Source organism: Cyclopterus lumpus, chromosome 22, assembly GCF_009769545.1.
Source record: "Cyclopterus lumpus isolate fCycLum1 chromosome 22, fCycLum1.pri, whole genome shotgun sequence".
NCBI lineage: Eukaryota > Metazoa > Chordata > Actinopteri > Perciformes > Cyclopteridae > Cyclopterus > Cyclopterus lumpus.
The window spans coordinates 35287-50520 of record NC_046987.1 but is presented as its reverse complement, the minus strand read 5'-3'; the positions used below and the strand labels follow the sequence as shown (position 1 = coordinate 50520).

General features: G+C 36.1%; 7 non-coding genes across 7 annotated transcripts; all 7 read right to left on the bottom strand.

Annotated features, from left to right (window-relative positions):
• Positions 1-200: 200 nt before the first annotated feature.
• On the bottom strand, positions 201-283 carry trnal-cag. Its single transcript has one exon. It is a non-coding gene; the product is annotated as a tRNA-Leu (tRNA).
• Positions 284-2402: 2119 nt separating this feature from the next.
• On the bottom strand, positions 2403-2485 carry trnal-cag. The gene has a single exon. It is a non-coding gene; the product is annotated as a tRNA-Leu (tRNA).
• A 209-nt stretch (positions 2486-2694) lies between these two features.
• trnal-cag lies at positions 2695-2777 on the bottom strand. The gene has a single exon. It is a non-coding gene; the product is annotated as a tRNA-Leu (tRNA).
• A 2211-nt stretch (positions 2778-4988) lies between these two features.
• trnal-cag lies at positions 4989-5071 on the bottom strand. Its single transcript has one exon. It is a non-coding gene; the product is annotated as a tRNA-Leu (tRNA).
• A 3079-nt stretch (positions 5072-8150) lies between these two features.
• Positions 8151-8233, bottom strand: trnal-cag. Its single transcript has one exon. It is a non-coding gene; the product is annotated as a tRNA-Leu (tRNA).
• Positions 8234-9337: 1104 nt separating this feature from the next.
• On the bottom strand, positions 9338-9420 carry trnal-cag. Its single transcript has one exon. It is a non-coding gene; the product is annotated as a tRNA-Leu (tRNA).
• A 3023-nt stretch (positions 9421-12443) lies between these two features.
• trnal-cag lies at positions 12444-12526 on the bottom strand. The gene has a single exon. It is a non-coding gene; the product is annotated as a tRNA-Leu (tRNA).
• Between the last annotated feature and the right edge of the window lie 2708 nt (positions 12527-15234).

Sequence of the window (15234 nt, the reverse complement as noted above, 5' to 3'; positions counted from 1 at the left end):
GCCTAAATACTGTGGAAATCATCGTAGATATCATAAGGTGGTGCAATAATTACAACACAAGATCGTAAATTCTTAATATAATAATATAATATAACGACAAAATAATATAATTCCTACAATTGTTGTTATATTATATTATTTTTTTCCCAACATCATATTATTATCATCATACCGGCTTTCAACCGGTAATAAACACTTTCTGTCAGAAGTGGGATTCGAACCCACGCCTCCAGTGGAGACTGCGACCTGAACGCAGCGCCTTAGACCGCTCGGCCATCCTGACTTCCAAAAGCCTAAATTCTGTGGAAATCATCGTAGATATCATACAGTGGTGCAATAATAACAACACAAGATCGTTAATTCTTAATATAATAATATAATATAACAACGACAGAATAATATAATTCCAACAATTGTTGTTGTTGTTATATTATATTATTTTTTTCCCAACATCATATTACTATCATCATACCGGCTTTCAACCAGTAATAAACACTTTCTGTCAGAAGTGGGATTCGAACCCACGCCTCCAGTGGAGACTGCGACCTGAACCTTTGACCGCTCGGCCATCCTGACTTACAAAAGCCTAAATACTGTGGAAATTATCGTAGATATCATAAGGTGGTGCAATAATTACAACACAAGATTGTAAATTCTTAATATAATAATATAATATAACGACAAAATAATATAATTCCTACAATTGTTGTTATATTATATATTTATCACAGCAAAAACTCAGTCACTCATGACATGTGATTAGCTGCACCTGTGTCACTCATGACACAGGTGCAGCTAATCAGAGCAGTCTCACACTTATTCTGGTTTTAGCTACATTTAGAGGACACACACAAACACACACACACAGAGCAGCTACAGGCTGTCTGTCTTTCTGTCTTCCCTTTCAAAATAAAAGCCCCAAGAGTCACACACAGGTATTCTCATTCGTCTGTCCGTCTGTCTGTCTGTCTTTCTGTCTTCCCTTTCAAAATAAAAGCCCCAAGAGTCACACACAGGTATTCTCATTCCTCTGTCTGTCTGTCTGTCTGTCTTTCTGTCTTCCCTTTCAAAATAAAAGCCCCAAGAGTCACACACAGGTATTCTCATTCCTCTGTCTTTCTGTCTTCCCTTTCAAAATAAAAGCCCCAAGAGTCACACACAGGTATTCTCATTCCTTTGTCTGTCTGTCTGTCTTCCCTTTCAAAATAAAAGCCCCAAGAGTCACACACAGGTATTCTCATTCCTCTGTCTGTCTGTCTTCCCTTTCAAAATAAAAGCCCCAAGAGTCACACATAGGTATTCTCATTCGTCTGTCTGTCTGTCTGTCTGTCTCTCTGTCTGTCTCTGTCTTCCCTTTCAAAATAAATGCCCCAAGAGTCACACACAGGTATTCTCATTCGTCTGTCTGTCTGTCTTCCCTTTCAAAATAAAAGCCCCAAGAGTCACACACAGGTATTCTCATTCCTCTGTCTGTCTGTCTGTCTTCCCTTTCAAAATAAAAGCCCCAAGAGTCACACATAGGTATTCTCATTCGTCTGTCTGTCTGTCTGTCTGTCTTCCCTTTCAAAATAAAAGCCCCAAGAGTCACACACAGGTATTCTCATTCGTCTGTCTTCCCTTTCAAAATAAAAGCCCCAAGAGTCACACATAGGTATTCTCATTCGTCTGTCTGTCTTCCCTTTCAAAATAAAAGCCCCAAGAGTCACACACAGGTATTCTCATTCCTCTGTCTGTCTGTCTGTCTTTCTGTCTTCCCTTCAAAATAAAAGCCCCAAGAGTCACACACAGGTATTCTCATTCCTCTGTCTGTCTGTCTGTCTGTCTGTCTCTCTCCTTTCTTGGATTGTAATTCATCTCTTGGATTATTTAGATGATGCAGTTTTCCTTTCAATTTGTCCAATTATACATTTAAACAAGGATTTTCAGCAATTCAGTTAAATGCATTTGGGCTTCAACACTTTTCAGCAGGTAGTTTGACTTTTCTGTATTTTTTCATATATTCGTCTATTCCGCTATTTTCATATATATTCAGCTATTTTCATATATATTCGCTATTTTCAGATATATTCAGCAAGTTTAAGCCATTTTCAGCTGTTTTCATCAATCTTCAGCTATTTCTTTTAACATTTCAGCTTCAAGCTTCAAATGTTCAGCTTTTTTCAGTTACTGTTTTATATATTTCAGCTTCATTCTTCAGATTTTAGCATTCCAACGCATTTTCAGCAGGAAATGCTCTTTCTAGTTACAACACAAGATCGTAAATTCTTAATATAATAATATAATATAATATAACAACGACAAAATAATATAATTCCAACAATTGTTGTTGTTGTTATATTATATATTTCCCAAGATCATATTACTATCATCATACCAGCTTTTAACCGGTAATAAACACTTTCTGTCAGAAGTGGGATTCGAACCCACGCCTCCAGTGGAGACTGCGACCTGAACGCAGCGCCTTAGACCGCTCGGCCATCCTGACTTCCAAAAGCCTAAATTCTGTGGAAATCATCGTAGATATCATACAGTGGTGCAATAATAACAACACAAGATCGTTAATTCTTAATATAATAATATAATATAACGACAAAATAATATAATTCCAACAATTGTTGTTGTTGTTTTATTATATATTTCCCAACATCATATTATTATCATCATACCGGCTTTTAAAAGGTAATAAACACTTTCTGTCAGAAGTGGGATTCGAACCCACGCCTCCAGTGGAGACTGCGACCTGAACGCAGCGCCTTAGACCGCTCGGCCATCCTGACTTACAAAAGCCTAAATTCTGTGGAAATCATCGTAGATATCATACAGTGGTGCAATAATAACAACACAAGATCGTTAATTCTTAATATAATAATATAATATAACAACGACAAAATAATATAATTCCAACAATTGTTGTTGTTGTTATATTATATTATTTTTTTCCCAACATCATATTACTATCATCATACCGGCTTTCAACCGGTAATAAACACTTTCTGTCAGAAGTGGGATTCGAACCCACTCATCCAGTGGAGACTGCGACCTGAACCTTAGACCGCTCGGCCATCCTGACTTACAAAAGCCTAAATTCTGTGGAAATCATCGTAGATATCATATGGTGGTGCAATAATTACAACGACAAAATAATATAATTCCAACAATTGTTGTTGTTGTTTTATTATAATAATAAATTATTATGTTATAAACACTTTCTGACAGAAGTGGGATTCGAACCCACGCCTCCAGTGGAGACTGCGACCTGAACGCAGCGCCTTAGACTGCTCGGCCATCCTGACTTTCAAAAGCCTAAGTACTGTGGAAATCATTGTAGTGGTGCAATAATAACAACACAAGATCGTTAATTCTTAATATAATAATATAATATAATATAACGACAAAATAATATAATTCCAACAATTGTTGTTGTTGTTTTATTATATATTTCCCAACATCATATTATTATCATCATACCGGCTTTCAACCATTAATAAACACTTTCTGTCAGAAGTGGGATTCGAACCCACGCCTCCAGTGTAGACTGCGACCTGAACGCAGCGCCTCAGACCGCTCGGCCATCCTGACTTACAAAAGCCTAAATTCTGTGGAAATCATCATAGATATCATAAGGTGGTGCAATAATTACAACACAAGATCGTAAATTCTTAATATAATAATATAATATAATATAACAACGACAAAATAATATAATTCCAACAATTGTTGTTGTTGTTATATTATTTTTTTCCCAACATCATATTATTATCATTATACCGGCTTTCAACCGGTAATAAACACTTTCAGTCAGAAGTGGGATTCAAACCCACGCCTCCAGTGGAGACTGCGACCTGAACGCAGCGCCTTAGACCGCTCGGCCATCCTGACTTACAAAAGCCTAAATACTGTGGAAATCATCGTAGATATCATAAGGTGGTGCAATAATTACAACACAAGATCGTAAATTCTTAATATAATAATATAATATAATATAACAACGACAAAATAATATAATTCCAACAATTGTTGTTGTTATATTATATTATTTTTTTCCCAACATCGTATTACTATCATCATACCGGCTTTCAACCGGTAATAAACATTTTCAGTCAGAAGTGGGATTCGAACCGACGCCTCCAGTGTAGACTGCGACCTGAACGCAGCGCCTTAGACCGCTCGGCCATCCTGACTTACAAAAGCCTAAATACTGTGGAAATCATCGTAGATATCATAAGGTGGTGCAATAATTACAACACAAGATCGTAAATTCTTAATATAATAATATAATATAATATAACGACAAAATAATATAAGTTCAATTATTGTTATTGTTTTATTATATATTTCCCAACATAATATTATTATCATCATACCGGCTTTCAACCGGTAATAAACTCTTTCTGTCAGAAGTGGGATTCAAACCCACGCCTCCAGTGGAGACTGCGACCTGAACGCAGCGCCTTAGACCGCTCGGCCATCCTGACTTACAAAAGCCTAAATTCTGTGGAAATCATCATAGATATCATAAGGTGGTGCAATAATTACAACACAAGATCGTAAATTCTTAATATAATAATATAATATAATATAACAACGACAAAATAATATAATTCCAACAATTGTTGTTGTTATATTATATTATTTTTTTCCCAACATCGTATTACTATCATCATACCGGCTTTCAACCGGTAATAAACATTTTCAGTCAGAAGTGGGATTCGAACCGACGCCTCCAGTGTAGACTGCGACCTGAACGCAGCGCCTTAGACCGCTCGGCCATCCTGACTTACAAAAGCCTAAATACTGTGGAAATCATCGTAGATATCATAAGGTGGTGCAATAATTACATCACAAGATCGTAAATTCTTAATATAATAATATAATATAATATAACGACAAAATAATATAAGTTCAATTATTGTTATTGTTTTATTATATATTTCCCAACATAATATTATTATCATCATACCGGCTTTCAACCGGTAATAAACTCTTTCTGTCAGAAGTGGGATTCGAACCCACGCCTCCAGTGGAGACTGCGACCTGAACGCAGCGCCTTAGACCGCTCGGCCATCCTGACTTACAAAAGCCTAAATACTGTGGAAATCATCGTAGATATCATAAGGTGGTGCAATAATTACAACACAAGATCGTAAATTCTTAATATAATAATATAATATAATATAACGACAAAATAATATAAGTTCAATTGTTGTTGTTGTTTTATTATATATTTCCCAACATCATATTATTATCATCATACCGGCTTTCAACCGGTAATAAACATTTTCAGTCAGAAGTGGGATTCGAACCCACGCCTCCAGTGGAGACTGCGACCTGAACGCAGCGCCTTAGACCGCTCGGCCATCCTGACTTACAAAAGCCTGAATACTGTGGAAATCATCGTAGATATCATAAGGTGGTGCAATAATTACAACACAAGATCGTAAATTCTTAATATAATAATATAATATAATATAACAACGACAAAATAATATAATTCCAACAATTGTTGTTATATTATATTATTTTTTTCCCAACATCGTATTACTATCATCATACCGGCTTTCAACCGGTAATAAACATTTTCAGTCAGAAGTGGGATTCGAACCCACGCCTCCAGTGGAGACTGCGACCTGAACGCAGCGCCTTAGACCGCTCGGCCATCCTGACTTACAAAAGCCTAAATTCTGTGGAAATCATCGTAGATATCATACAGTGGTGCAATAATAACAACACAAGATCGTTAATTCTTAATATAATAATATAATATAACAACGACAAAATAATATAATTCCAACAATTGTTGTTGTTGTTATATTATATTATTTTTTTCCCAACATCATATTACTATCATCATACCGGCTTTCAACCGGTAATAAACACTTTCTGTCAGAAGTGGGATTCGAACCCACTCATCCAGTGGAGACTGCGACCTGAACCTTAGACCGCTCGGCCATCCTGACTTACAAAAGCCTAAATTCTGTGGAAATCATCGTAGATACCATATGGTGGTGCAATAATTACAACGACAAAATAATATAATTCCAACAATTGTTGTTGTTGTTTTATTTTAATAATAAATTATTATGTTATAAACACTTTCTGACAGAAGTGGGATTCGAACCCACGCCTCCAGTGGAGACTGCGACCTGAACGCAGCGCCTTAGACTGCTCGGCCATCCTGACTTTCAAAAGCCTAAGTACTGTGGAAATCATTGTAATGGTGCAATAATAACAACACAAGATCGTTAATTCTTAATATAATAATATAATATAATATAACGACAAAATAATATAATTCCAACAATTGTTGTTGTTTTATTATATATTTCCCAACATCATATTATTATCATCATACCGGCTTTCAACCATTAATAAACACTTTCTGTCAGAAGTGGGATTCGAACCCACGCCTCCAGTGTAGACTGCGACCTGAACGCAGCGCCTTAGACCGCTCGGCCATCCTGACTTACAAAAGCCTGAATACTGTGGAAATCATCGTAGATATCATAAGGTGGTGCAATAATTACAACACAAGATCGTAAATTCTTAATATAATAATATAATATAATGACAAAATAATATAAGTTCAATTGTTGTTGTTGTTTTATTATATATTTCCCAACATCATATTATTATCATCATACCGGCTTTCAACCGGTAATAAACATTTTCAGTCAGAAGTGGGATTCGAACCCACGCCTCCAGTGGAGACTGCGACCTGAACGCAGCGCCTTAGACCGCTCGGCCATCCTGACTTACAAAAGCCTGAATACTGTGGAAATCATCGTAGATATCATAAGGTGGTGCAATAATTACAACACAAGATCGTAAATTCTTAATATAATAATATAATATAATATAACAACGACAAAATAATATAATTCCAACAATTGTTGTTGTTATATTATATTATTTTTTTCCCAACATCGTATTACTATCATCATACCGGCTTTCAACCGGTAATAAACATTTTCAGTCAGAAGTGGGATTCGAACCCACGCCTCCAGTGGAGACTGCGACCTGAACGCAGCGCCTTAGACCGCTCGGCCATCCTGACTTACAAAAGCCTAAATTCTGTGGAAATCATCGTAGATATAATACAGTGGTGCAATAATAACAACACAAGATCGTTAATTCTTAATATAATAATATAATATAACAACGACAAAATAATATAATTCCAACAATTGTTGTTGTTGTTATATTATATTATTTTTTTCCCAACATCATATTACTATCATCATACCGGCTTTCAACCGGTAATAAACACTTTCTGTCAGAAGTGGGATTCGAACCCACTCATCCAGTGGAGACTGCGACCTGAACGCAGCGCCTTAGACCGCTCGGCCATCCTGACTTACAAAAGCCTAAATACTGTGGAAATCATCGTAGATATCATAAGGTGGTGCAATAATTACAACACAAGATCGTAAATTCTTAATATAATAATATAATATAATATAACGACAAAATAATATAAGTTCAATTATTGTTGTTGTTTTATTATATATTTCCCAACATCATATTATTATCATCATACCGGCTTTCAACCGGTAATAAACTCTTTCTGTCAGAAGTGGGATTCGAACCCACACCTCCAGTGGAGACTGCGACCTGAACGCAGTGCCTTAGACCGCTCGGCCATCCTGACTTACAAAAGCCTGAATACTGTGGAAATCATCGTAGATATCATAAGGTGGTGCAATAATTACAACACAAGATCGTAAATTCTTAATATAATAATATAATATAATATAACAACGACAAAATAATATAATTCCAACAATTGTTGTTGTTATATTATATTATTTTTTTCCCAACATCGTATTACTATCATCATACCGGCTTTCAACCGGTAATAAACATTTTCAGTCAGAAGTGGGATTCGAACCCACGCCTCCAGTGTAGACTGCGACCTGAACGCAGCGCCTTAGACCGCTCGGCCATCCTGACTTACAAAAGCCTGAATACTGTGGAAATCATCGTAGATATCATAAGGTGGTGCAATAATTACAACACAAGATCGTAAATTCTTAATATAATAATATAATATAATATAACGACAAAATAATATAAGTTCAATTATTGTTGTTGTTTTATTATATATTTCCCAACATCATATTATTATCATCATACCGGCAATAAACTCTTTCTGTCAGAAGTGGGATTCGAACCCACGCCTCCAGTGGAGACTGCGACCTGAACGCAGCGCCTTAGACCGCTCGGCCATCCTGACTTACAAAAGCCTAAATACTGTGGAAATCATCGTAGATATCATAAGGTGGTGCAATAATTACAACACAAGATCGTAAATTCTTAATATAATAATATAATATAACGACAAAATAATATAAGTTCAATTGTTGTTGTTGTTTTATTATATATTTCCCAACATCATATTATTATCATCATACCGGCTTTCAACCGGTAATAAACATTTTCAGTCAGAAGTGGGATTCGAACACACGCCTCCAGTGGAGACTGCGACCTGAACGCAGCGCCTTAGACCGCTCGGCCATCCTGACTTACAAAAGCCTAAATACTGTGGAAATCATCGTAGATATCATAAGGTGGTGCAATAATTACAACACAAGATCGTAAATTCTTAATATAATAATATAATATAATATAACAACGACAAAATAATATAATTCCAACAATTGTTGTTGTTATATTATATTATTTTTTTCCCAACATCTTATTACTATCATCATACCGGCTTTCAACCGGTAATAAACATTTTCAGTCAGAAGTGGGATTCGAACCCACGCCTCCAGTGTAGACTGCGACCTGAACGCAGCGCCTTAGACCGCTCGGCCATCCTGACTTACAAAAGCCTGAATACTGTGGAAATCATCGTAGATATCATAAGGTGGTGCAATAATTACAACACAAGATCGTAAATTCTTAATATAATAATATAATATAATATAACAACGACAAAATAATATAATTCCAACAATTGTTGTTGTTATATTATATTATTTTTTTCCCAACATCGTATTACTATCATCATACCGGCTTTCAACCGGTAATAAACATTTTCAGTCAGAAGTGGGATTCGAACCCACGCCTCCAGTGGAGACTGCGACCTGAACGCAGCGCCTTAGACCGCTCGGCCATCCTGACTTACAAAAGCCTAAATACTGTGGAAATCATCGTAGATATCATAAGGTGGTGCAATAATTACAACACAAGATCGTAAATTCTTAATATAATAATATAATATAATATAACGACAAAATAATATAAGTTCAATTATTGTTGTTGTTTTATTATATATTTCCCAACATCATATTATTATCATCATACCGGCTTTCAACCGGTAATAAACTCTTTCTGTCAGAAGTGGGATTCGAACCCACACCTCCAGTGGAGACTGCGACCTGAACGCAGCGCCTTAGACCGCTCGGCCATCCTGACTTACAAAAGCCTAAATACTGTGGAAATCATCGTAGATATCATAAGGTGGTGCAATAATTACAACACAAGATCGTAAATTCTTAATATAATAATATAATATAATATAACGACAAAATAATATAAGTTCAATTGTTGTTGTTGTTTTATTATATATTTCCCAACATCATATTATTATCATCATACCGGCTTTCAACCGGTAATAAACATTTTCAGTCAGAAGTGGGATTCGAACCCACGCCTCCAGTGGAGACTGCGACCTGAACGCAGCGCCTTAGACCGCTCGGCCATCCTGACTTACGAAAGCCTAAATACTGTGGAAATCATCGTAGATATCATAAGGTGGTGCAATAATTACAACACAAGATCGTAAATTCTTAATATAATAATATAATATAATATAACAACGACAAAATAATATAATTCCAACAATTGTTGTTGTTATATTATATTATTTTTTTCCCAACATCTTATTACTATCATCATACCGGCTTTCAACCGGTAATAAACATTTTCAGTCAGAAGTGGGATTCGAACCCACGCCTCCAGTGGAGACTGCGACCTGAACGCAGCGCCTTAGACCGCTCGGCCATCCTGACTTACGAAAGCCTAAATACTGTGGAAATCATCGTAGATATCATAAGGTGGTGCAATAATTACAACACAGGATCGTAAATTCTTAATATAATAATGTAATATAATATAACAACGACAAAATAATATAATTCCAACAATTGTTGTTGTTATATTATATTATTTTTTTCCCAACATCGTATTACTATCATCATACCGGCTTTCAACCGGTAATAAACATTTTCAGTCAGAAGTGGGATTCGAACCCACGCCTCCAGTGTAGACTGCGACCTGAACGCAGCGCCTTAAACCGCTCGGCCATCCTGACTAACAAAAGCCTAAATTCTGTGGAAATCATCGTAGATATCATACAGTGGTGCAATAATTACAACACAAGATCGTAAATTCTTAATATAATAATATAATATAATATAACGACAAAATAATATAAGTTCAATTGTTGTTGTTGTTATATTATATATTTCCCAAGATCATATTACTATCATCATACCGGCTTTCAACCCGTAATAAACACTTTCTGTCAAAAGTGGGATTTGAACCCACGTCTCCAGTGGAGACTGCGACCTGAACGCAGCGCCTTAGACCGCTCGGCCATCCTGACTTACAAAAGCCTAAATTCTGTGGAAATCATCGTAGATATCATACAGTGGTGCAATAATTACAACACAAGATCGTAAATTCTTAATATAATAATATAATATAATATAACGACAAAATAATATAAGTTCAATTGTTGTTGTTGTTTTATTATATATTTCCCAACATCATATTATTATCATCATACCGGCTTTCAACCCGTAATAAACACTTTCTGTCAAAAGTGGGATTTGAACCCACGTCTCCAGTGGAGACTGCGACCTGAACGCAGCGCCTTAGACCGCTCGGCCATCATATAATATAATATAACAACGACAAAATAATATAATTTCAACAATTTCTGTGGAAATCATTGTAGATATCATAAGGTGGTGCAATAATTACAACACAAGATCGTAAATTCTTAATATAATAATATAATATAACAACGACAAAATAATATAATTCCAACAATTGTTGTTTTATTATTTTTTTCCCAACATCATATTATTATCATCATACCGGCTTTCAACCGGTACTAAACACTTTCTGTCAGAAGTGGGATTCGAACCCACGCCTCCAGTGGAGACTGCGACCTGAACCTTAGACCGCTCGGCCATCCTGACTTTCAAAAGCCCAAATTCCTTGGAAATCATCGTAGATATCATATGGTGGTGCAATAATTACAACACAAGATCGTAAATTCTTTGCCCTAGATGGACTGGCGGCCTGTCCAGGGTGTCCCCTGCCTTCGCCCTATGTCAGCTGGGATAGGCTCCAGCGCCCCGCGACCCTAATGAGGATAAGCGGTATTGAAAATGGATGGATGGATGGATCGTAAATTCTTAATATAATAATATAATATAATATAACGACAAAATAATATAAGTTCAATTGTTGTTGTTTTATTATATATTTCCCAACATCATATTATTATCATTATACCGGCTTTCAACCGGTAACAAACATTTTCAGTCAGAAGTGGGATTCAAACCCACGCCTCCAGTGGAGACTGCGACCTGAACGCAGCGCCTTAGACCGCTCGGCCATCCTGACTTACAAAAGACTAAATTCTGTGGAAATGATCATAGATATCATATGGTGGTGCAATAATTACAACACAAGATCCAAGATTCTTAATATAATATGACAAAAAAATAAATATATATGTCCAACAATTGTTGTTGTTGTTTTATTATATATTTCCCAACATCATATTATTATCATCATACCGGCTTTCAACCGGTAATAAACACTTTCTGTCAGAAGTGGGATTCGAACCCACGCCTTCAGTGAAGACTGTCACCTGAACGCAGCGCCTTAGACCGCTCGGCCATCCTGACTTACAAAAGCCTGAATACTGTGGAAATCATCGTAGATATCATAAGGTGGTGCAATAATTACAACACAAGATCGTAAATTCTTAATATAATAATATAATATAATATAACAACGACAAAATAATATAATTCCAACAATTGTTGTTGTTATATTATATTATTTTTTTCCCAACATCGTATTACTATCATCATACCGGCTTTCAACCGGTAATAAACATTTTCAGTCAGAAGTGGGATTCGAACCCACGCCTCCAGTGTAGACTGCGACCTGAACGCAGCGCCTTAGACCGCTCGGCCATCCTGACTTACAAAAGCCTAAATACTGTGGAAATCATCGTAGATATCATAAGGTGGTGCAATAATTACAACACAAGATCGTAAATTCTTAATATAATAATATAATATAATATAACGACAAAATAATATAAGTTCAATTATTGTTGTTGTTTTATTATATATTTCCCAACATCATATTATTATCATCATACCGGCTTTCAACCGGTAATAAACTCTTTCTGTCAGAAGTGGGATTCGAACCCACGCCTCCAGTGGAGACTGCGACCTGAACGCAGCGCCTTAGACCGCTCGGCCATCCTGACTTACGAAAGCCTAAATACTGTGGAAATCATCGTAGATATCATAAGGTGGTGCAATAATTACAACACAGGATCGTAAATTCTTAATATAATAATGTAATATAATATAACAACGACAAAATAATATAATTCCAACAATTGTTGTTGTTATATTATATTATTTTTTTCCCAACATCGTATTACTATCATCATACCGGCTTTCAACCGGTAATAAACATTTTCAGTCAGAAGTGGGATTCGAACCCACGCCTCCAGTGTAGACTGCGACCTGAACGCAGCGCCTTAAACCGCTCGGCCATCCTGACTAACAAAAGCCTAAATTCTGTGGAAATCATCGGAGATATCATACAGTGGTGCAATAATTACAACACAAGATCGTAAATTCTTAATATAATAATATAATATAATATAACGACAAAATAATATAAGTTCAATTGTTGTTGTTGTTTTATTATATATTTCCCAACATCATATTATTATCATCATACCGGCTTTCAACCCGTAATAAACACTTTCTGTCAAAAGTGGGATTTGAACCCACGTCTCCAGTGGAGACTGCGACCTGAACGCAGCGCCTTAGACCGCTCGGCCATCCTGACTTACAAAAGCCTAAATTCTGTGGAAATCATCGTAGATATCATACAGTGGTGCAATAATTACAACACAAGATCGTAAATTCTTAATATAATAATATAATATAATATAACGACAAAATAATATAAGTTCAATTGTTGTTGTTGTTTTATTATATATTTCCCAACATCATATTATTATCATCATACCGGCTTTCAACCCGTAATAAACACTTTCTGTCAAAAGTGGGATTTGAACCCACGTCTCCAGTGGAGACTGCGACCTGAACACAGCGCCTTAGACCGCTCGGCCATCATATAATATAATATAACAACGACAAAATAATATAATTTCAACAATTTCTGTGGAAATCATTGTAGATATCATAAGGTGGTGCAATAATTACAACACAAGATCGTAAATTCTTAATATAATAATATAATATAACAACGACAAAATAATATAATTCCAACAATTGTTGTTTTATTATTTTTTTCCCAACATCATATTATTATCATCATACCGGCTTTCAATCGGTACTAAACACTTTCTGTCAGAAGTGGGATTCGAACCCACGCCTCCAGTGGAGACTGCGACCTGAACCTTAGACCGCTCGGCCATCCTGACTTTCAAAAGCCCAAATTCCTTGGAAATCATCGTAGATATCATATGGTGGTGCAATAATTACAACACAAGATCGTAAATTCTTTGCCCTAGATGGACTGGCGGCCTGTCCAGGGTGTCCCCTGCCTTCGCCCTATGTCAGCTGGGATAGGCTCCAGCGCCCCGCGACCCTAATGAGGATAAGCGGTATTGAAAATGGATGGATGGATGGATCGTAAATTCTTAATATAATAATATAATATAATATAACGACAAAATAATATAAGTTCAATTGTTGTTGTTTTATTATATATTTCCCAACATCATATTATTATCATTATACCGGCTTTCAACCGGTAACAAACATTTTCAGTCAGAAGTGGGATTCAAACCCACGCCTCCAGTGGAGACTGCGACCTGAACGCAGCGCCTTAGACCGCTCGACCATCCTGACTTACAAAAGCCTAAATACTGTGGAAATCATCGTAGATATCATAAGGTGGTGCAATAATTACAACACATGATCGTAAATTCTTAATATAATAATATAATATAATATAACGACAAAATAATATAAGTTCAATTGTTGTTGTTGTTTTATTATATATTTCCCAACATCATATTATTATCATTATACCGGCTTTCATCCGGTAATAAACACTTTCTGTCAGAAGTTGGGATTCGAACCACGCCTCCAGTGGAGACTGCGACCTGAACGCAGCGCCTTAGACCGCTCGGCCATCCTGACTTACAAAAGACTAAATTCTGTGGAAATGATCATAGATATCATATGGTGGTGCAATAATTACAACACAAGATCCAAGATTCTTAATATAATATGACAAAAAAATAAATATATATGTCCAACAATTGTTGTTGTTGTTTTATTATATATTTCCCAACATCATATTATTATCATCATACCGGCTTTCAACCGGTAATAAACACTTTCTGTCAGAAGTGGGATTCGAACCCACGCCTTCAGTGAAGACTGTCACCTGAACGCTAAATGAATCCACCAAAGAACTTAAGAGAGACTGCAGGAGAATGGAAAGAAAATGGAAAAAACTGCCCTCCACATATTTTATAATATTTGGAAAGAGGAATGAATAACTATCAAAAGGCAGTTAAAGAATCAAAAACCTCTTTCTTCTCCAATTTAATTCTAAACAATCATTCAAACCCCAGAGTCTTATTCAAGGTCATAGACAAGGTCATAAACCCCTCCCCCTGTCATTTTATTGATGCCTCACAAGAAATGTGTGAGAAGTTTTTACATTATTGTAATAATAAGGTAAATGAAATAAGTCAACAAATTACCCCCCCAACCCAAGTTTTACATACCAGTAGGGACATTCAAAACTATTTGTCATTTTCAGCCTGTATCATTGCCCTTTTTATCCCAACTTATATCACACATGAAATCAGCCACATGCAGCCTTGATTTTATTCCTACTAAATTTCTCAAATAGGTTATTGGCACTGTAGGGCCCAGTATTTTATTAATTATAAATAGCTCCTTAGCAAGTGGTACT